The sequence below is a fragment of the Eptesicus fuscus genome, chromosome 9, assembly GCF_027574615.1.
Source record: "Eptesicus fuscus isolate TK198812 chromosome 9, DD_ASM_mEF_20220401, whole genome shotgun sequence".
Classification (NCBI taxonomy): domain Eukaryota; kingdom Metazoa; phylum Chordata; class Mammalia; order Chiroptera; family Vespertilionidae; genus Eptesicus; species Eptesicus fuscus.
Window position 1 is genome coordinate 40,538,732 of NC_072481.1, and position 22,319 is coordinate 40,561,050.

Sequence of the window (22,319 nt, forward strand, 5' to 3'; positions counted from 1 at the left end):
AAGTCACGCAGCAGCAAGGACTCTGCTCCAGGCCAGGTGCCGGGCCCATATCCTGTGTAGCCTGTAGGAAGCGCTAGACACATATAAGTGGTTCCTTTTCTGTGGTGGTTATTTTATCCTCCCCCATCCCGCACCCCTTAGGGACAGAGTGTCTGGTGGAAAGAATACTGAAGTCGGGAATCGTGGATTCTGTCGTGGCCAGCCCTGCCACGGTGAGAAGTGAGCTTCTCTGAGCTTCAGTTCCTTTATCTGCAAGAGGGACCCCAGAGAACCACCTCAGTGGGCTGAGTTAGTGTAGCATCATCACCTTCAGGGCCAGGAGGCGGTTGCCAAACAGCCCCCTTCCCTGAGTTTCCCAGAGCCTCGAAGGAATGCCAGGATCTGAGTGTGACTTGGCAGGAACAGGTGTACATATGCCTGTGAGGAGCAGTGAGGGGAGGAGGGTGAGGGAGGAAGGGGTCAGAAGTCAGCTCTTTCCCAGGCAGAAGGCCTAATACTGCGGCTTGCAGTTGGACCTGCAGCAGTTTATGCTCCTGGGTTCTATTTCTGGCTTTTCAGCTTCAGAACTTGGGGGAATTCAGCCTTGGGTTCCGAGCCCAGAGCTTTAAGGGCTTTGTGGCTTTGAGAGTTCAGATTCAACAGCCCTACAAGCAGCTGGTGGTAGGGAAATCTTGATGGCTTTTCTTCACTCCAGACACTCACCTCTCATTCTCTCATGAAGCAGCGGAAAACTGGTGGCTACTATGAGCCCCAGGTACTATGCTGGGTCGGGGGTGGGGATGGGGTAAGGATACAGTGATGACAAGATCAGTTACTTTCCTCAAGGAGAGAACATTCTCCTCAATACTGTTGCCCTGAGTCATTTTCTTTTGTAATCAGGGGAGCTGGTATTCTTAATAATGTTTATGATGAGAGCCATAAAAATAAATTTCACGTATTAAAAATCTATCAGCCAGGCATTTGCCTGAGCAGTTTAAATAATGTGGTTTCTCCCACAATCACAGAGCTATGCATATTATTGGGTGGATTTGACATATGAGGAACTAGGCCCAGAGAAGTGAAATGTCTTGCTCTGTCCACACAGACAGCTGGAAATTGACCTCAGGTTTGTGTTACATTCCCTGTATCTTCTCTGCTGTGGGAGACTTCTTACAGCATGGCTGCAGAGGAAATAGAGCTTAGATGGTGGGACAGAAGACATTTGCCTTCCTCATCTTCTGTAACTCCTTTCAGAGCTCCTGTGTTTAGAAAAGTCAAGACTTAGGACTTTGTATAAAATATATATCTTTTGCCTAAGGGTTCTGTGTGTTCCTTTCTGCCTTATGTGGTTTAGTAGGCTGATTTTTCTCCTTATGTTGAGAAATAGCATATTTCATCCAAAAAATAACAGATCTGTATATGTTAATGCCCCTGCTTGGAAGCCTTCATTGGCTTCTCCTTACCACCAGGAGAGAGTTCAGACACCTTTGCCGAGGAGAAGGGGCCGTGCACAGTCTAGCTCGGGCTCTCAGGCCTCATCTCTCACTCCATTTATCAGTCAGGAAAGGCTGAGCTATGCTCCCCTAACGAACAACCCCAACATCTCAGTGGCTTACTCCAGGGAAGTTCATTTCTGACTGATGCTATGTGCCCACTGGGGGCCTGCGGGGAGTACTGTTTGCTGTGGTCACTCGAGGATTCCAGTTGAAGAAGAAGGTTTCATCTTAAAGCATGCTTATTACTGTCTTGGCTGGGGTGGGGGTGGGGGTGCGGTGGTGGAGAGAAGATGGGAAATTATTCACTGGCTCAGAATATCCACCTGGAAGTGACACTGCACTCTGCTCATGTATCATTGGCCAAAGCAAGTCACGTCACCAGCCATTCCTATCTTTGAATCTCTATAATCCTGCCAAGTGTCTTGAAAGGAAGGAGCCAGGAAGATTTGTGGAACAATACTAATGATTCTAACAGCATCCCTTTCTGTTCACCAAGTGTTTGGCTTAGTGTCCTCCCTCAGGCAGAATTCCCTCCTTCTTTCCTCAAGGGGGACAACACTAAAGACCGGTTTAGTCGCAGTATGCCAAGCTCACTTTCCAGATTCTGGGGGATGCGTATTAGACTCTGTATCCAGCTCCAGATGTGACTTGGTCTACCCTGCACACCCTCAGTATAGAACAGTGGGGCAGAGACAGGGTAACTGCAATGGACACCCATTTGGGGAGAGAAGAACTAGAAGACCACAGTAGACACTAGTCCCCTGAGCAGACATGTTGAGGACCCCCCTTAGGCCCTGATTCTGCTCCCTCAGTGGAGCTGCCCCATCTGTTGATTTCCATGACCCCTGGCTTTGCCTAGGAGAGGCGCTTCCTCTTCTATATCTAGAGCAGGCATAGGAAAACATGTTTTAAAATAAGCTTTTAAACATTGGGGTGATATACAGAGTGATATTAAGTCTCCAATACAGTGTTCTTTAATCCAGGCTAATGTGCTTTTGGCAGTAGAACTCTCACATAAATGTAGGCTTCTTATCTATTTGATTCCAGCCATTCCACTTCCGAATAGCCCCGGCCAACTCTTTTGTAGATATAGTCCTATGTCTGCCATATTTCTTTGCTTTCTTGCTCTCATGCCTGCTGATCTCTCTGTCGCTCATTCATTCTCCTGCCCTCCTACCCCCTAACTTGGTTTTGAGTGCTTTGGACTTATTGGGCTTTGGTGTGAGAGTCACACTTTTCCTCCCTTTTCCAGAGCCATTTTGTTCAATTGAAAGCATATGCTGGGTAACACAGTTTATCCAGAGATTTTAACAATAGGGTGAAGGCCATATTCTTGACTTGATCCATACTTTGAGGCCGATATTCCCCGGCCTTTCCTTGCTGAAAACATTTCTTAATTGTATATTTTACTAGTTGAGATGGAGAAACAGTAGCCTCTTCTAACACTACAAATCTCTGAATTTCTAGATAGTCTCTACTGTTTTTCATTCTTCCTTGCAAACTGGCCAATTCTTCTCTGAGCTCATTTCTTTCCTTTTTTTTTTTTTTTTTTGTAATAAGTTTCCAAATGCATCCAACAGCAACCAGCACATGCTACTAACATTTTGTTTTATGGTCTCTTATTCTGAATCCATTATATTAATGATATATATGCCTTCTAATTCTCACAGATGATATATTCACCAAATAGATTGCTATCCTTTTAGCTTCTGTTAACAGTGTTCCTAGTTACTGTCCTCTAAACAAATCTTTAATTTTATTGTTATCACATTACCCCATGTCTAGGTGCTAGTTTTTATATCAGTCAGGATAGGCCAGGTTTGCCACAATAACAAACAATCCTAAATTTTAGTGGCTTAACAAAAGCAAACACACCATGAACTTTATTTCTTGCTCATACTACATGTTCAAAATCAAAGGGGCTCTGCACAGTGTACTCACTCAGAAACCAAGTTAAGAAGGTTTCATCTAGATATATGCTCCCATAACATCCCAACCATTTCAATGGGGGAAGGAAAGCATGGTGAATTCCCGTTGGCTTTAAAAGCTTCCTCCCAGAAATAAGACACGTTACTTATGTTTATACATTATTGGTCAAAAACTACTCACATGACCTTGTCTTACAGGGTTCAGGAAAGTGGCTGGAAGTCAAGAGCAGACACTCTTGCCTCTTGACTATAGTCGAGGTTACACAAAGGTAGCAATCCAAAAATCTTACAGGATGACAACCACAGAATTATTTCTCATTCACACTACACACCCATTATGGGTTGGCTGTGTCTCTGCTTCCCACACATCATCCTTGCTCTTGTGCCCTTTCTGGAACATTGCTGATTGTTATGGCAGAGAGGAGAGAGCATGGTGTTTAAAGAGCATGGTAAGAACAGTGCACATGGCCAAGCCTGATGTCAGTGGGGAGGGGCAGCAAGTATTTGCAAATAGCAATATAGTCTGCCACACCCTGCACTACACATTCCCCCCATTCCTATGAGTCTCAGCTATCCTAAACATTTCCCAGTCTTTTGACCTTTTCCTGTCTTTCCATTTACTTATATCCAGACTGAAAATGCCACCTGAAAAACTCCTATGCACCCTTCAAGACCCAGCTCAAATAAGCTCCCTCTGATGCTTTCTATTACCCTTGACTACCCTTCCCTCAAATGGTTATTATCTTTTTTGGCTCTCACCACACTGGATACATACCTGAAGCAGGGAATGTTTATCATGTGTTGTAAATGTTTTCTAACATTCCTGACTTCCGATCCAGGAACTGTCTTATTCATTTTTGTACCACCTGTGCTTAATGCAGTGCCTGGCACATGGAAGGATAGAATGTGCTCAATAAATGCTTGTTGATTTTTTTTTTTTTAAAACAGACATTTCTATAGTGGAATTAAGTGGGTGTTTTAATAGTCAAATGACAACAGTACCTTGTTTTAATACATAAAGGTTGGAATATTTCAAATTCACTGAAACCTTCTTGAGCACATCCTGTTGGATTTGGGATAAAACCCAAATTCTTTACCTTGCCTATAAGATCTCACATGATCTGGGCTATCCTTCCTCACCCGCCTGAATGAAATAGCTAGTGCTTCTCCCCTCACTTACTGTTGTGTAGCCACACTGGCTGTGGCTGTATCAGTCAGGACAGCAGGTTATGCTACAGTAAAAAACAATTCCAAATCTCAGTACGCAAGACAGAAACATTTTATTTCTTGCTCCTACTCCATGTCTATTAGGGATTGGTAGGGTCTCTGATTACATTGTCTTCCTCTGGGACACAGCCTAGTGCATCACCCTTTATCAAGAACACTACAGATATTGATCAAGGCAGAGGGAAAGAATGTTTTGAAGGGTCTTAGGCAGGCGCAATTAAGTACCTTTGCCAGAGAATGTCACGTGTAGCTTCTCAGGATTCACTGCCTAAAAGTAGTCTCATGGCCCCACCCAGGCACAAGGAGACCAGGAAGTGCAATCCTATTTGCCTGGAAGGCAGAGAGCTGGAGGTATTTGGTGACCAGTCCTCATGACTCCCACATTGGACTTCTTTGGTTCCTCAAACAAGACAAACTGTTTCTTGCCTAAGAACCTTTATGGGAACCCTCCTACTTCTTCCCTGTTCCTTGGTCAATTTCTGTTTCTTTTGGATGTTAGCTTAAATGTCACTTAAAGAGGCTTTATTTTTTCATACCACATCCTCCCCCATCTAAAGTATATTTCCCTCTTAATACTTCGTCATAAGTCCCTATGTTTTTGTTTTTTTTAAATAGCATTGGGATTTCAGGAAGGTGATAAAATAATACCCCCTTTTTTCCCCTCTTGAGTTCAGAACCAGTTGAAATTTGGATACAGGAGGCAGATGAATGGAGATTGCAATGTCAACTTGATAGCTGATATAGGATTGGAGAGCATGGCAGACATGAAGCCATCATGGATTTCCTAATGCTTCACCCTGAATTGAACTTACCCACCAGTCCCTGGCAAAGGTGGGCAGTTGCAGGCCTCTTCCAAACAGACAGTGCGTGTGTACATCCTGCAGACAAATTGATCCTGAAAAGAGAAAGTGGCTGAGATGGGCATGCTGGGTCTTCTGAACTCAGAGACCAGATAACCCGCTCCTCTCCCTATGGGAAATAAATAAGGGATGGAGAAAGTTAGCAAATGTCACTTCATGAAAACCCAAAGCCAGGGAAATGAAGATTTCCTCATCAAAACAGAATTTATCTTAATTTGTTATTCCATATTTCTTTGTGTTATTGTTGATTTTTCTTTTTGCTTGTTTAAGATCAGTCTTGTCCACCATAGGTGAAGCATCAAGAGGGTAGGGTAAGCACAGCTTTTTGTCTTCACTATATCCACAGCATTTAGCACAATGCTTGGCACATAGAGGGTGTTCAGTAACCCTTTCTTATACATCAGAGCCCCTGTGGAAGTCCTTCTCTTCGATTAACTCTCAACAAAATTAGTTCTCAGTTGCTTGAGACTGGTTTCCAATTTTGGAGTGGCCCATTCTCTTCCTTATCCCTCCCCGCCCCCTTTTTTTTTCAGATTGTCATCTTGGATACATGCATCCACATCACAGTTGGAGTAAAGAGGCAGAAATGAAAACTGAAATACAAGTAAGTAAGTACATTGAGTTGTTGGAGAGTTTGTTAAGGAGGAATGTGGAATTCTTGTACACATCATCACCCTTATGGTGATGTCTCTTCAGCAGTAAGAACTCCCACAAAACTTATGTAGGATCATAAAGGGGCAAGGTCCTTAGAAGTCATCTTCCTAGTCCTGCCCTTCACCTAGTGCAGGAATTATTTTGGCAGCTTCTTCTTTACTTAAATACTTCTGGTGATACTCAGAGCTGGTGACAGTTTCAGTGAATGCTGCTGATTCTGCTGTGTTGGGAATGCTGTGGACATGAAACTGGAAAGCAATTTTGACCAATCTGGGAGATCTCAGAGAAGATAGGCCAAGTGGTGAGAAGACTGAAACTATGCTCCATGGAGAAGAAATGAAGGAACTGAAAGTATTTACCCAGAAGGAAAAATAAACGACTGTGGGAACATATGTAGAAATCTCCAAGTAGTTGTGCAACTGTCACTTGGAGGAGTTGACTTATTCTGTAGGTTTGTGCTTTTAAAAAACTATTTTTATTGATTTCAGGGAGGAAGGGAGAGGGAGAGAGAAATAGAAACATCAATGATGAGAGAGAATCATTGATTGCTGCCTCCTGCACACCCCAAATTGGGGATGTAGCCCACAATCTGGGCATGTGTCCCGACCGGTAATTGAACTGTGACCTCTTCTCTTGGTTCATAGGTCAATACTCAACCACAGTTGCGAGGGCAGGGCTATTCTGTAGGATTTAAGGTCAGAGTGAGGGTAATGGTTAGAAGTTAGAAGGAAAAACTGCTATATTTATGGAGGAACTTTCTGAAATTACAGGGTTTTTTTAACCAATGGGATAGTTGCCTTAAGAGTAGAATTGAAGCTCTCACTCAATACATATTTATTGTCTATAATGTGCTGGACTCTATGTTTGGTTAGTTATGATTCCTAGTGAGCCCATAGTAACTTGTAATAATCACCACTTCATTTTCAAAGTTTATACAAAAGCCATCTTTAAATGTTCTCATTTAGAATTTGCCTGGGAGTGGTCATCAACATTGGTTTCTCAATTCTGGAATTGACCCTTTTTTTTTGGCTCTCAAAATTTAAAAACTTGTGATGATATTTTCTCAAGTCCAATATGAGTTAAATGGACATTCTATATCAAAATAGTATCCATAAATCACAATTACCTGTACTTGGAATCACTTAAAACTAGATACTTGCTTACCATTTGTTGTAGAAGAACTATGAAGTGTTCACCAAACTCCTTTCCCTTTTTCTCCTGTGCCTACAGCTAAACTATATTTTTTTTGGCCTCCTTTATAAATAAGTGTGACCACTTGGCTAAGTTTTAGCCAAAGCAAATGGGGTGAATGTAATGTGTACTGTGTACAGGCCTGGCTCATAAAACCATCTTTCTCCATCTCCTGGTTAAAAGCAAGGGTCATAGAGAAGGGCAGAGCCACAAATAGAAAGAGACTGGATCTCTGAATGACCATGTGGAAGATTGCCACTGACCCGGAATATTCTCAGTGGACTTTGACTGAATGAGAAATCAACTACACTGTGTTGAACCACTGAGATTTTGGAGTATATATATTAGAGCTACTAGTGTCTTCTTATTCCAGCTGGTGCTGCAGGATGCCCTCAAAGAGAGAATAAGTGTGGAATTAAAGTTAGGGAGTTTTGTTCTCCCCTTTCCTGTTTGAAAGAATTAGTGCAGGAGGCAGGAGTAAAGGACATAGCACTTAATCACACACCCATGCTTCCTGTTGGTAATGTTTTCTATCTAAAATTCATAAACTTCATGGGACATGTTGCCATGTCTTACATCCTCTTCTATATTCAATCTTTCAGTTGACATTTATTGAGAAGTGCCAGGTGCTTTGGGGATTTCTGAAGAAATATAGGTAGCATATATTGTGAAATATGTTATTCATTTACTCAACAATTTTTAGCATCTACTAAGGGCCAGCCCCTGGTAAACATTGGTGAGCAAAAGGTACAGTACCTACATGAAAATTGGGGTACAGCAAGGAAAATACATAATAAAGAGGCAAGATGAGTCAAGTATGATAATGCTATGAGAAGGAAGGACAGGATGTTCTGGGTACACAGAGAAGGAACATCTGATAAGGTAGGGGTCAGAGAATCATCCTCTAAGGAGGAGTAACCAGAAGAAGAGGAGACAGTGAAGAAAGAGTGTTCTAGAAAGAAGGACTGCATGTACAAAGGTCTGAATATGGGGCCAGACTATGGGGAATGTTTGGAGGGACTAGAAGTTAAGTTGGATATGAACAATGGAGAAGATGAGCATGAGAGAAGGATCTTGTAAAATATATGTGCACATACTTAATAAATGCATACAGAAGGCCTTGTATTATAATATGTACTAGAGGCCTGGTGCATGAAATTTGTGCACGGGGGTGTGTGTCCCTCAGCCCAGCCTGCACCCTCTCCAATCTGGGACCCCTGGAGGGATGTCCGACTGCCTGTTTAGGCCCGATCCCAGGTAGGATCGGGCCTAAATGGGCAGTAAGACATCCCTCTCACAATCCAGGACTGCTGGCTCCCAACTGCTTACCTGCCTGCCTTCCTGATTGCCCCTAACCGCTTCTGCCTGCCAGCCTGATCACCCCCTAACCACTCCCCTGCCAGCCTGATTGATGCCTAACTGCTCCCCTGCCAGTCTGTTTGCCCCTAACTGCCCTCCCCTGCAGGCATGGACACCCCTAACTGCCCTCCCCTGCAGACCTGGTTCCCCCCAACTGCTCTCCCCTGCAGGCCTGGGTCCCCCCCAACTGCCCTTCCCTGCAGGCCTGGTCGCCTCCAACTTCCCTCCTCTGCCGGCCTGGTCACTCCTAACTGCCCTCCCCTGCAGGCTTGATTGCCCCCAACTGTCCTCTCTTGCAGGCCTGGTCCCTCCCAACTGCCCTCCCCTGCTGGCCATCTTGTGGCGGCCATCTTGTGTCCACATGGGGGCAGCCATCTTGTGTGTTGAAGTGACAGTCAATTTGCATATTACTCTTTTATTAGATAGGATATGCATTTACCTAGGAGGAAATATGGCCGATTAACCATCAAGATGTCAATGTTGTGATGATGGCTTTCTTGGAACTAGTGACTTTAGTGTTCTGTTGAGTGTTCATGTGATGGAGTTTACAACCTGGAAAAAAATTGGGTCAATGTTCTCATGATCCTGACTTACCTAGAGGCTTCCCACATACAAAGGATAGTCCTTAACCTACTGGACCACGTCATTAGAGTTCTCTTTTTGTGGATGCTGTCATGTCCTTTGCCTAGTGATTTTGCATCAGGGGAGAGGGCTACTGATAATTTTGAAAAATGTAGTCCAGGAAGGAGATTGTTTCCCATCATTATGTCAACCCACATCTTGATTGACTAGCATGTTGGTGCTTGGTCGAACTAGTGAGGATGAATATTTGTGGTGGACATCCAAACACTTGAAAGCCTTGAAACACTGCATCAGCATTCTCTACATTATGTTATGGCAATAAACCGCCCCTCAGTTTTCAGAGGCTTAAAACAATGTGAGTTTATTTCATGTGCATGTTACGTTTTCATCTGGATTCAGGCCTAACTCTTTACTCTGAGACCCAGGCTGAAGGAGCAACTCCCATCTGAGATATTGCTGGTATGTATCACAGGGAAGAGAGAGGCAACACCAGGGACAGCTCTTAAAGCTTTGCCCACAAGTCATTTCCACTTACCTGAGATTGCCCAAGTGTGTCACAGGGCAGCCAAACTTTTGCCAAACACCTCAACATTCTGAGTCTCAGTTTCTTTATCTATAAAATGGAAATAGATAAAATACATTATGGTATATTCAAACCATGGAATATCATGTAGCCATTTAAAAAGATGAGTTGATTTAGAGAAATGCCCATGATACAGTGTTATGTGAAGAAAGCAAGTTGTAATGTCTGTAGCATGGTTTTATTTTGCATAAATTTAAAAACCTTGCCCTAGCCTGTTTGGCTCAGTGGATAGAGTGTTGGCCTGCAGACTGAAGGGTCCTGGGTTCGATTCTGGTCAAGGGCACATGCCTGGGTTTTGGGCTCAATCCCCAGTAGTTGTGTGCAGGAGGCAGCCGATCAATGATTCTCTCTCATCATTGATGTTTCTGTCTCTCTTGCTCCTCTCCCTTCCTCTCTGAAATCAATAAAGATATATTTAAAAAATAAATAAATGAAAATAAAAACCTATCTATGAGTATAGAGTATATTTGTTTGTATGAGAATATTAATAAAAATAGCTAATGTTTACTTTAAAATATTTTCTATTTATTTTTAGAGAGAGAGAAAGGGAGAGGGAGAGAGAGATATAAATATTGATTGGCTGCCTCCTGGGTACTGAGCCCACAATCCGGGCATATGCCCTGACCAGTAATCGAACCAGCAACCTTTTGGTGCACAGGACGATGCCCAACCAACTAAGCCACACCGGCCAGGGCAAAAAAAACCTAATGTTTAATGAATGCTTATAGCATATGCCAATCATTGTGCTAAGTGCTTATTATATACATTTGATCATTTAGTCCTTACGAAACCCAGAGAGAGGAGTAGAAAGTTATATACCAATTGGTCATTATCAGCTACCTTACTTGGGAATGTGTTAGAAAGATTTTATTCACTCTTAACCTTTTGCACTCGGATGTCAAGTGTGACTCGACACGGTTAGCATAGAATAAAGGAATCGAGAAAAAAGCAAGAGAGTGCAAAGGGTTAAAAATATATGATTTATGTACATTTTGCTCATCACAAGAGATGAATTAATCAACTTTTGTTGTGAAAGAAACCACCACAAAATCTGTGTTATACAATGTTAGGTAAATGCCTAACATTTCCTGTTTATCAGTCTGCAGGCCAGGTGTGGTGGCATAGCCTTCCTAAGGCCACATTCAGTCTTCTGTCCTCTCCGTTGCTCTTCCTCCCCCTGCAGTTTTCTAAGCAGTGGTGATGGCTTTTCCTGGAGGAATAGGGCTGAGGGTTAAATTCAGGTCTGCTCCATGTGTCTCACTGTAGAACCAGTCCTAGAGAGGCAGACTCTACCAGGGATATGTTATTCTCGTGGCAAAGGTTGTGTCAAATGGACACACTTGAGACTTTTAAGGCCTAGGCTTCAAACTGGTACATTGTCATTTTTGCCCACATTCTATTAGCTGAAGCCCATCACATGGCCAAGTCCAATGTCAGTGAGCTGGGAGTCATGGGTGTTGTGGAAGGAGGAAGTGATTATTTTCTTTATAGTACTCTACTGCAATAAGCATTCATTGTTAACAATATGAAGTGAGGAAACAAAAACATTTACCAGGGGTAGTTTAAATTGTGTTTAATATATTCCAAAGTCACATTATGCATTTCTTAAAAATGCAAACTCCATATCTACAAATATAATGAGCACAGTGATATTCACATGGACATTTAATTAACCAGAATACCTAGTAGGGCAGGTGGGAGTTTACAATAGCTTGGCTTATGCTGCCTGTGGTGTGACATTTTAAGCATAATCTAGAGACTGTTTAATGTCTTTCTGTATATACATCACTGCTACTTGTGTGGCCATCTGCAATCCAAGGAACTTAAATCATGAATCGCAGACTCTCAGACCTGGAAGGACTTTGGTGCCTGGGGTAGGCAGGTGTCTCCTAAGTTACATGGATAGCTACTTTTGCCAATTACAGCCATTCTTGACTGGGTGTGTCTCACGTCACTGGAGAATGGTTATAGTAATCAAAATTCCTTCATTTATCCAAGGGGGACAGTGTGCCTCCACCCCCTGCTGTGGCTTTCCTGAGTGATACAGTAAGTTAGTGGCCAAAGATGGGATGGAAACCAGGTGTCTGGAGTGGGCCCAGGGCCTTTGACTTTGTTTTTCTGCGTAACACAAATATCAAGCATATGGGTCATTTGGGAATTGTCACTAGGCTCTGACACTTCCATTACCCTTTACAGAAATATATGAAGTCTCCTTCTTCTCCTGCTTCCCCTGTTTTAAGAGAACCCAAGTACTGCTCAGACCAGCTACGTCTGAGTCCTGCAAAGAAATGTTAGATGGCACAGATGCAGAAATAGAAGGTAGCATGTTAAATTCCTTGAAACACTGGCCAGGGAATCACCCCTGCTTCAATTTCCTTTCTAGGTAATTTAGAAAATATCTGCTGATATAACTCATGGGAATCTATTTACAAAAAGAAAATGTTTTATTAAGGAATTTATTTGTTAGGATTAAGAGTCATGTTCTGCAAGTTTCAGTCATTTACCCATCACTTTTTTTTTCCATTTTTTAATGTCCACTTATATCCCTAAAATCAATTTACTTAATATTTTTCTTTAAATAGATTCATATTTTTAAAACTTAAAGACATTTTTATAGGAGATGATACATTACTGTTCTAGATGGATAACAACTATGACTTGCTATAAACATTTAGACAACTGTAAAAGTAAATACACAGCCTTTAAAATAAATAGATTTGTCCATGTACCATTGAAGGTTGTTTCTTATTCTATAAATGGCAGGCATTCCCCACTGATATAATGGAATAGTATGGGCTTTGGCATCAAATCTAAACTCATTCTCTTTTCAGTAGTGTGATTTGGGGCAGTTTCCTTTAAATTGCTCAGTTTCTCATCCATAAAATGGATCAAAGGTTATCTCACTGTGTGTGTGTGTGTGTATGTGTGTGTGTGTGTATGTGTGTGTGTGTGTGTTCAAAAGCATCTAGTGTCATTCCTATGTCATAATAGGAACTCAAAAAACTTAGTTACCTTCTTTCTTCATTTTTTTTCAAATTTAGGCTCATGAACTCTGTTGTCAGAGAGATGAATGATCTGATGGCACTATTAATTTTTCCCAGAATAACTTACCAATAAATTGCTTGCCGTGTGCTAGGAAACGTGCTAAGTGCTGTGGGTACAATGAAGACTGGGTAGATGGACTGGGTAGATGAGTTGAAGACCTGGTTCAAGTACCATTTCATGTCCTCCAGATAAGTCACTTAACACCTCTGAGTCCAGTTCCTACATCTGAAAATGAGTGTGATGATGGCCATATATGCCTACTTCAAGGAACATGTGTAAGGAATACCATAATAGCTACCAGCAAAGCCTTTGGTGGACTGATACAGGTGGTTCTGCTGTAATGGGACATGTATGTTCCTGAAACACTTTGTGTCCTGCAGAGTTGTAAAGTAAAAACGGGGCATTTTGCAAAAATAGGTTTGAGGCAGATTACTGAAAACCTATACAATATTGTGACCACAATGCCAAGATAAAACTTTTTATCCTAATAAAAATAATAAAGCTAAAAGACCTGTTAAAATTTGATTAAATAAATAAACATACACACCTATACATACTATAGCAAACATAGGACTTTACTTTAAAACAGGCAGAGGTAACTTGATGAAGGCACAGAGTGGGGGTGAGGCTGCTGCGTTGTGGAACTGAGGGCAAATGCTCAAAGATGGGAGGTGCCATGCAATATGCTCTTTCAGGAAAGGGCATGTGGGCGAACAGCCCAGCAGGAGGAGGAGGGTGAAAGGGCATCTCACCAGTACCCCTAGTACCGTATGCCTCTGTGTCAGCCACACTCAGCTGTGTTAGTATCATTTCCACTCAGCTGCTGCTGCTCAGTGCAATACTAAAACCTTAACATCCTGGGGAAAATCAGTATGAAATAAAGACACTTGCATGTTATGTTGTTCTCATCCCCCCAGTTACCAGTCTTACTTGTCTTACAGTAACACATATCACAGTATCATGTATTATAGCAAAGCAGTCCACCAGTGCAGATGGAGGGGGGTCTGCAGGCCTTGTGAGCAGAACAAGCGGGGACTCCCAGAGGTAGAATTCATCCAGAGACACGAATCTCTCCCTCTGGGCCTTCTGCCTTCCCTTCCCAGTGTGATTGTCTACTTCCCTTCCTCTCCTTGGTTGCAGGGTTTCCTCTTCTTCACTAGCCTGTGAGCTCCTTGAGAGAGGGCTGTCATATTCATTGATGTGCTCTGACGGTCCCCATAGGGGCCCTGGAGCAGAATGGTTGTGTTACAGCTGAAGCTCCTTTTGTAGGCTTAACCGCTGGAGCCAGATCACTGGGATCTGATCTCGGGCTCTGTCCTTAACTTGCATAAGAACTTGGCCACATTCCTCTCTAAATTTCCATGTCCTCATCTGTAAAACCGGGCTCATGATAGAACCTATTTCAGAGGGTTGCTGTGAATATTAATTGAATTGATATATAAAGAACTTAGAAATAGTACCGGGCACAGTAAGTGTGCAATAAATATTAATGGTAATTACTAGTGTTTTGATTATAGTATATAGATAATAAGTAAACAAATTAATACAAAATCACAATATACAATAAATGTTATGAGTGAAAAGAACTGGGTAGGAACTATGTTTTCTCTGTGGTGTAGCTAGTAGGGTACGGAAGTGTTATCTGACAGGGTGCTGGGAAATGATTGAGCCTACAGACCTATAAGATCTATATCCTTCTGTTTTTGAAGAACAACAGTGGGGACCTTTTTGAAGAGGATGATCAGAAAGGGCCTCTCTGAAGAGGGGCTACAGTATAAAGGATATAAATGCTGATACGGGGAGGGAGGAGAGGACAGGAGGGGCATTCCAGGCAGAGGGAAGGCAGGAAGGAGAGATCCCCAACCATCAGGTGGAGAGGACTTGCCCCTACAGGCTCTGCACTTGGCTGATTTTGTTACAAGACCCTTTGTTCCTAGATGGGCAGTTAAAGTGTCACTTTATGGGGAGCCCTTAGCTGTGGCTTTTAAGCGCTGGAGACTGGACACTGGTACCATCCATAACCTGAGGATTCTAGAACTCCATGTCTTCTCAGGCTATTACTGTGGCCCCTCTACATCGCTGTGTGGGCTGAGCCATTGTTTTATTTCTCACGTTACACTTGAAATTAAAGATTGTTAACACCATGACCAGGCATTTCTAGGTACGGTCTAAATTCACTCCCAGTCTGAGTTTTAATCAGTATATGTTACCAACCTCATATTGTGTGGGTGATCTTGGTCACCTCATCTCATTTGCCTAGCCATTCATGAATACTCACTCAACGAATACCGATTGAGTAAGAAGTGGATGCTAGCATGACAGGAAGAAAGGTCACTTGGGGTTCAGCTTCTCCATCAATAGCTTGGAGGCTTGGGCCAGATTCCTGGTGTTCAGCTGCTAGTGTTGCCTCTCAGTCCCCATTTTATTAAACAAATTAGAATGGATTCAAGGTTATTCCTTTAACAGCATCAGCCTCACTCCCTGGTATACTGAGAAGCTTTCTCACATGGGAGAAAAAACAGTGGAGTGACAGCAAGCAGCTGGGAATTTTATTATTATTACCCAGAACTTAATTTTTCTCTGCCTACATCGTTAGGATATGCGAACCTCACTTGCCACAAGATCTCTGTGGAAAGGGTGGAACAATACTAAATTGGCTGCTCTCCCAGGTCCTTTTAGCTCCAACATTCTCTGAGTCCTGTGATCTTTTTTCCTTGTTTCTTTTCATTTAGCACCACTTCATATGCATGTTTCCAAGAATCCATGTAGTTCTCTCTTGTCAGTCACTCTCAGGGATTATGCTTTAGTTTGCCTAACAGTTTTCCTGTTGATCCCTCCCTTTTGAACCATTCTACTTTACAGACCTTTTCAGAGCCTTCATTTGAATGAATCCTGTGTGTGTGTGTGTGTGTGTGTGTGTGTGTGTGTGTGTAACTCCTCATACTCAATGTCTTTATTCCCTGGTACCAGTAGGCACTGAGCGCTACTTGCCTTCTTTTGTGAGGGTGTAAATTCTTAAAATGGCATTGCTAGGTTCAAAGTTATAGGCAGGTTTCGTGCTGTTATTACCACCCGCCAGATTGCTGTGGCGCTTTTATGTAAAAGGTAGTATTACTGATAACACTTGTGGTAATTATTTATAACATTATCTTAAATAATTAATCAAGTCAGAGTACTTCCTCTCCTTTCTTACCCCCATGGGTATCAATATCCTTTTGCATCCCAAACTCTAGTAGTTTCCCTACAGCTACTCAGATCAGTGCTGTGTGCCCTGAATTTAGTCAGAGGAAAAGAAATGGCTGCTCCCGCTCTAGGCCCCAGCAGTGTTTGTGTCTCCTTAAGCTCTCCACTGTAGGCCCCAGCAAGGTTTGTATCTTAGACACTCCACTGTTTTGCCAGTTCAGCACCAGCCTGGTTTGGGTTTTTATCGATGATGCTGATGATAAAGATACAGAGAACTATGTCAACCCTGTGAGGATATTAACACCATTTTATAAATAAGGAAAACTACGGCTCAGAGAGGTAACACAGTTTGCCTTTAGTCACACAGCTAGAAATGAGCAAAGACAGGATTTACTTCCCGTGCCATCTGATTCAGAGTCAGTCTCCCTCCACTAAACTAAACTACACCACTCCCCCAGTGGATGTTCAGGGTCAAGAGCCTCCTGGGAGCAGCAGGTCTGTCAAGTTCTGCAGGACTGAGCTGTTTATCATTACAGAGGACACTCATCACTGTGCTAATTACATTAATTGCTGCCCACTCTTTGGCTAGGTGGGTGGCTTAACAACGCCTAGCAACATGGTAATGATGCCTGGGCCTGCCTTTCCACCTGAAAACATCTGACTGCTTTTTTTTTTTTTTTTTTGTTCTTGTTAATTTACATCTCCTTCCTGTAGTGGCCAAAGATGGTAATTATAGGTTCTGTTGGTTGGACGTTAGCAACTCTCTACCTTATAGGGGAAAGGTCAAGACTCTAAACTCTGCCCTCCCTTGGCACCACCTGTGTGCTTGACACTTTATTTAAGGGCTCTTTTATAATCCTCATGATAGCTCAGAAGTAGATATTCTGTTATCCGCCTTTTGTTTATACGGGAACCCAGTCACCTGCTTGGATCACATAGCTAGGCAAGGGTAGATCTCTGGCTGTCACACTTCTCTACACCACAGAGACCGATTCCTTCTGATGTTTGGAATCGAATTACACAGCAGTGGGGGCCCAGTCTGCATTTCCAGAGAGCAAGGCATCAGGAATCATCAGTGTTTGGAGGAGGTCTCTAGTGCTAAGGGTTGAATATTTGACATTTCAACCGTCCAACTCCCACTGCTTCCACAGGCTTCTCACGGAAATGTTAACAGAGGGTTCCAGTGGACTTGTTAAGAAGTAATTTGAAGACTAGGTCCATGTGCTGCTTGGGAATGGATGATGGCTTTGGCAATTCATCATAATTGGGTAAATGACTTACCTTCCCCAGAGACCCAGATAACAGAGCCTAATTTAGGAAGCAATTGACTTTGGAATGTTGTGTATGCGTACACTTTATGGGTGTGTCTGTATCTGTATGTGTGTGTATATGTCAATAAATGTGTGTGCATGTTTGCAGGAAGTCTTGGCAAGTGGGTGGACTTAAATGACTTGGTTCCTTTCTCACCTACCTTCTATCTATAAATGAGGTTTAAAAGTATATTTTACTAATGTTCAGAACAACTACATTACATAGTGACACAGAGTAGTGGTTAGGATATTTACAGCTAGACCATTGATTGATCTTGGCTCTGCCACTTACCAGCTGTTGTGACTTGGGCAAGTCACTTAACCTCTCTAGGCATCAGTTTTCTCATTTCTAAAAATAGGAATAATAACAGTTCTGACCTCATGGGGTTGTTATAAGGCAGGGAAGTTTCAGAGAGCAGGGAGTGTGTCCATATACCTCTTTGCACCGGCCAGAATAAGATTTCGAAAGAGCAGGTTTAGGGCTTAATCCCTCGACTCTGATCCCAGCACTTCCATATTGGCTGTGTGACCTTGGAGGAATTACTTAACTTTTCTGTGCCTCATATGCCTCATCTATAAAGTAGAGGTTCATTATTTCTATCTCAAATGACTGTCTTACAATGAAGTGGGTGGTTAGCACACGGGGGGTACCTGTTGTCCTTATTCCCATCCCAGAGTCTTACATTCAATAATGGATTATCTGAGGTCTTGTTTACTACATAAAACATTCTTTTCTCTCACACTCCACCTTTTTCTCCTTCCTAGCCGTATTCTTTCTTTCCCGACGCTTCCCTTCACTTCCCTTTCTTTCTCTTTCTTTGGTCAGTTTTGATCTGCTGTGGCTCAGCCCCTGTGTGCAGGCTTAGCTGCTCCCTGGATTGTTGCAGCAGCCTTCTCACTGGCCTCCTCGTCTCTGTCTGGCCCCCTGTGTTATTCTTCAAACGAGGTATTCCTCCACAACCTGACCCAAATCTTGCTACTTCTTTGTGCCAGTCCCTCCAGTGGCTTCTCATCACACTGAGAGCTGAATACTTAAGTGTGTGTGATCTCTCTCTGAAATGGCAAGGAAGAGCCTACATAGACGATCCAGGTGATTCCTGGCCTGGATGGCTCACTGACCAGCATTTGTCTTACCCAAACCAAGGAGAGGAGTGCCAAGAGGAGAATTCGTGGTCGCTTAGGGGCCCACTCCTTTCATACACACGCCTTTGGGATCAGCATTGTTTCATCTGCGACAGTGACGTGCCTGCTGTCACACTTGTACTTTATGCCATGGTTGCAGTGTTGTCTAGAATTATCACGGTAGCTTTACCATATGATTCACTTTGCCCGTGGAAAGATGCACATGGATCAGATAACGATCACTCAAGGCTTAAATTTAGCACCACTACAAAAAATCGAAAGTTAGAGGTGTGATATCTAATTGTTTCTAGACAATGAAAACAAAAACACAATCTTCCAGCACTGAATCACTCTTCTGCACCTGGTCTCCCCTTCCCCCTTCTCCCAGTCCTTATCCTCCTCCTGTCACAAAGAGTGCGAGCTTAGTGAAGGGGAACAGCACTGAGAGCCCAGGGTTCCAATCCCAACACCACCACTTACTCATTGTGACATCTCAGGCAGGTTACCCCCTCCCTGAGCCTCCGCTGGAACCCTCTGTTAACATTTCCTTGAGAAGGCCCTCTAAAATGGGCCTTAAGAACAGGTACTCAATAATACATGCGGATTGAAAGATGACTAACCTAGACGCCAGGGGTAGAGCAGCTATCCCACCCTAGAGTGAGCCTGCAGGAGATGCTAGTGCCTTCCATGCTGACTGACTGGCTGGCGCAGCTGTGGTGTTTTCATAACCTTTCTTTGGCTTTGGTCAATCTTTAGGAGAGTCAGTTCAGCTAGAAATGGAGACAAGGCCTTTCCAATTAGTACACCAATGGAGGTCCTACTGTTTGCACAGTGAGGTGGAAGATTCTGGGGCAGGTGGGTAGGCTTGCTATCCCAATAGTGAGAGGCAGAGTTCCTGCTCATATCACAGTTTCTGGGGCTGTGTAACAAATGCCACATCCTTGGTGGCTTCAAGCAACAGGAATTGATTCTCGCACAGTTCTGATAGCCAAAAAGTGTGAAATTAAAGTGTCAGGCGGGCTGCATTCTCTCTGAAGTCTCTAATGAAGAATCCATTCTTTGCCTCCTCTATCTTCCGGAGACTCCAACTGTTTCTTGGCTCATGGCCATTGTGATCTCGTCCTCCCTCCTCACAGGGCCTTCCTTCCTGGGTATCTCTTTCCTAAATCTCCCTCTCCTTTCTGTCATTGGATTTTGGGCCCAACCCTAGAGCCAAAATGATCCCATCTTTAGATCCTTGACCTAATTATATCTGGGAAGATCCTATTTCCAAATAGGGTCACAGAGTACTGAAGATGGGGCATATCTTTTGGGGCACACAATTCAGTCCACTACCGTGCCCTCCAGGAATTTCAGATTAGGCAAAGGGACATATCACACACAACTGAGCAAAGTTTCAAGTAAAGAGTATAAAACAAACCTTCTGGAAGGTGGGTAGGGGGTCAGTCATTCATTCTCTGATCCAGAAACATTCCTGAGCCTCTGCTGAGCTGGGTGCTGGGAAGCAGAAATGGCATGGCACAGTCCCTGCCTGTAAGGAGTTGACAGACTGGTAGAAGGGGACAGAGAAACAGGCACTTCAGCCCAGTAGAGTAAGGCTGTGTGGAAATGGGCCCTGATACTGTGGGGGTTTAGCAGGTCTGGTTATAACCCTGGAGGAGTGGTGGTCTTACCTGCTGCCTGAAGGATGAGGGAGTAGGAGGCAGTCATGCCCCAAAGGAGCAGAGTTCTAGAAAGAAAGAACAGAGGAAAGAAAGCCTGGCCTCTGTGGGTCCTGCACAAAGTAGAGGGCAGTGGGCTGGAGAGACAGGCAAGGGTAGGATTGTATAGGTTGCCAGAAGCTATCCAGAGAGCAGAGGAGCGCCATAAAACTATTTTAGGGAGAGGAGTGACATGACATGACCAGGTCTGTTTATTAAAAATAAAAATTAGAGAAAGTCTCTAGTGAAAAATGATTTTCCAGTAGATTTTAAACTGCATGTACTATGGTGTGTTTTTGTTTTTTTTTTTGGTTTGTTTGTTTTTAAAGAAGTATAGCATATGTACAAATCATAAGAGGGCAACTTGATAAGAGACCAGTCCTGTGTGTACACCACTTAGATTGTTTTGGTGTATGGATTGTTAGAGTGGAGGCAGAAGAGAGTTTGAGGTGGGTCAATGATTCAGAATTCCTCTTCTTTGTTCTGTGGAGAAATGACTCCCATAATAGGAAGAACCTGGGATTTGGAGTAGAAAGACTCAGTTTTGAGCTCCATATCTGGTATTTTCCTACTGTGTGATCACAGGCAAATAACTGCACATTTCTTATCCTCAGTTTTACCATCTATGGAATGGGCTAACAGTATCTGCCTCACCGAGATGGTATGAAGGCGAAATAGGATAAAGCTGGAGGAAGCTCTCTGTGCTATGCAAAAACAGTTGGTAATATGATTCTCAAATTCTAATCTGTCTCAGATCTGTATTTCTTCACTTCACCTTCTTCCTTCTCCACCTGACAGTGTTTCAGATAAACGAAGAGAGGAGGAAGGGACAATTTCTCTTTTCACAGCACATTTTTTGTTTGTTCCTTATTCCAAAATATCTATACCAGCTCTGGAATGTCACACCTATACCCTTCTTTGTCCCTGCCCTTCCTGTTCACCACTAGCCGTCTCACACATGCAGGCTCACAGAGGCAGAGGGTGGAGGGCAGGGAATTTGGGCCATGGAAAGAGGTTTGAGGGTGGAAATAAATCTGATTTTTCCTTCCCAGCCTTCACTTGGGAACTGCTGTCCCTCAGCTCTGCACTGGGTTGTGGGTGGGAGGTGGGGAGAGACACAGAGGGAACATGGCATTAACACTCAGTCTGCTGGCTCATTTGTTGAGGCAAAATGAAAGCAGGGCCATGACAGGGCAAAGCCAGCTAAGGTTAAGGTCTTACTGTTCAGAGGCAAAAAGCCCCAAAGGAGTTGAGAAATAGAAGAGACCACTCACTTAATTGGGTAAAACCCCGTAAAGAAGGTGAGCTCAGCACAAGACTCTTCCTCCCTTCTCCTATTTCAGCTTCTTGGGATTTCTGCAATGATTATCTTTATCATCTATAGCTTACCAGACCATTCTATTATGTACATTCTCTTATGTCAGTGGTTGGTAAACTCATTAGTCAACAGAGCAGCAAACCGCGGCTTGCGAGCGGCATGTGGCTCGCGAGCCGCTGTTTGCCGACCACTGTCTTATGTGATCCTTGCAACAAGATCGAAAGCTAAGTATGGATTGTAATTACCACTTTTCAGACGAGGAAACTGAAATTTCCAGTGACTTGCTCCTGGTCATACCATTATTAAAAGAAGGAAAAAAAGCTTTGAACCCACCTTTATCCAGCTCCAAAGCTCCTGCTCTACCGTTTTATTGAATGTACGTGGAAGGGAGCCATGTGTTTATCGGGCTGCATCGCATTGCATGCATTTTTAGTATTTGTGTGCGCATGTCAACGTGCCTGTTGACATGCCTGCTGGGTGAGTTGTAACAATTGAGTTTTGAGCGGCTGAGTGCATTTTTGCTGGCAGGGCCTGACTCAAGGAGAACAGGACAGGAAGCATACAAGCCCACTGTGTGGGAGGTGTGAGGGCTGGTCTTGAACAAATTATTGGGAAATATCCCTGTTTCGCCCAACTTCTCTAGGGGAGGCCTTGGGGTTTTCCATGACTATTTCCAAAGCACAATTTATTCTCCATTCTTTTTATTTTTTTAAGGAACTAAGATTTGTTCAGCACCCACTATGTGCCGGGCATGGTACTCGGTGCTTTACATCTACCACATC

The 22,319-nt window shown here is 43.2% G+C and overlaps 1 long non-coding RNA gene across 4 annotated transcripts in view; it reads left to right on the forward strand.

The window, feature by feature from the left end:
* Window positions 1-22,319, forward strand: part of LOC114230777 (uncharacterized) — a 193,487-nt gene that overhangs the window by 1,110 nt on the left and 170,058 nt on the right. The window contains exons 2-3 of one of the 4 annotated variants that reach the window (XR_008557012.1): window positions 5,305-5,461; window positions 6,024-6,094. The exons of 1 other annotated variant lie outside the window; for it this stretch is intronic. This is a non-coding gene — a long non-coding RNA (uncharacterized LOC114230777). Of the gene's footprint in view, window positions 1-695; window positions 755-5,304; window positions 5,462-6,023; window positions 6,095-19,038; window positions 19,103-22,319 lie in introns of those variants that run through there. 2 more of the 4 variants (XR_008557011.1, XR_008557013.1) reach the window with 2 other exon arrangements.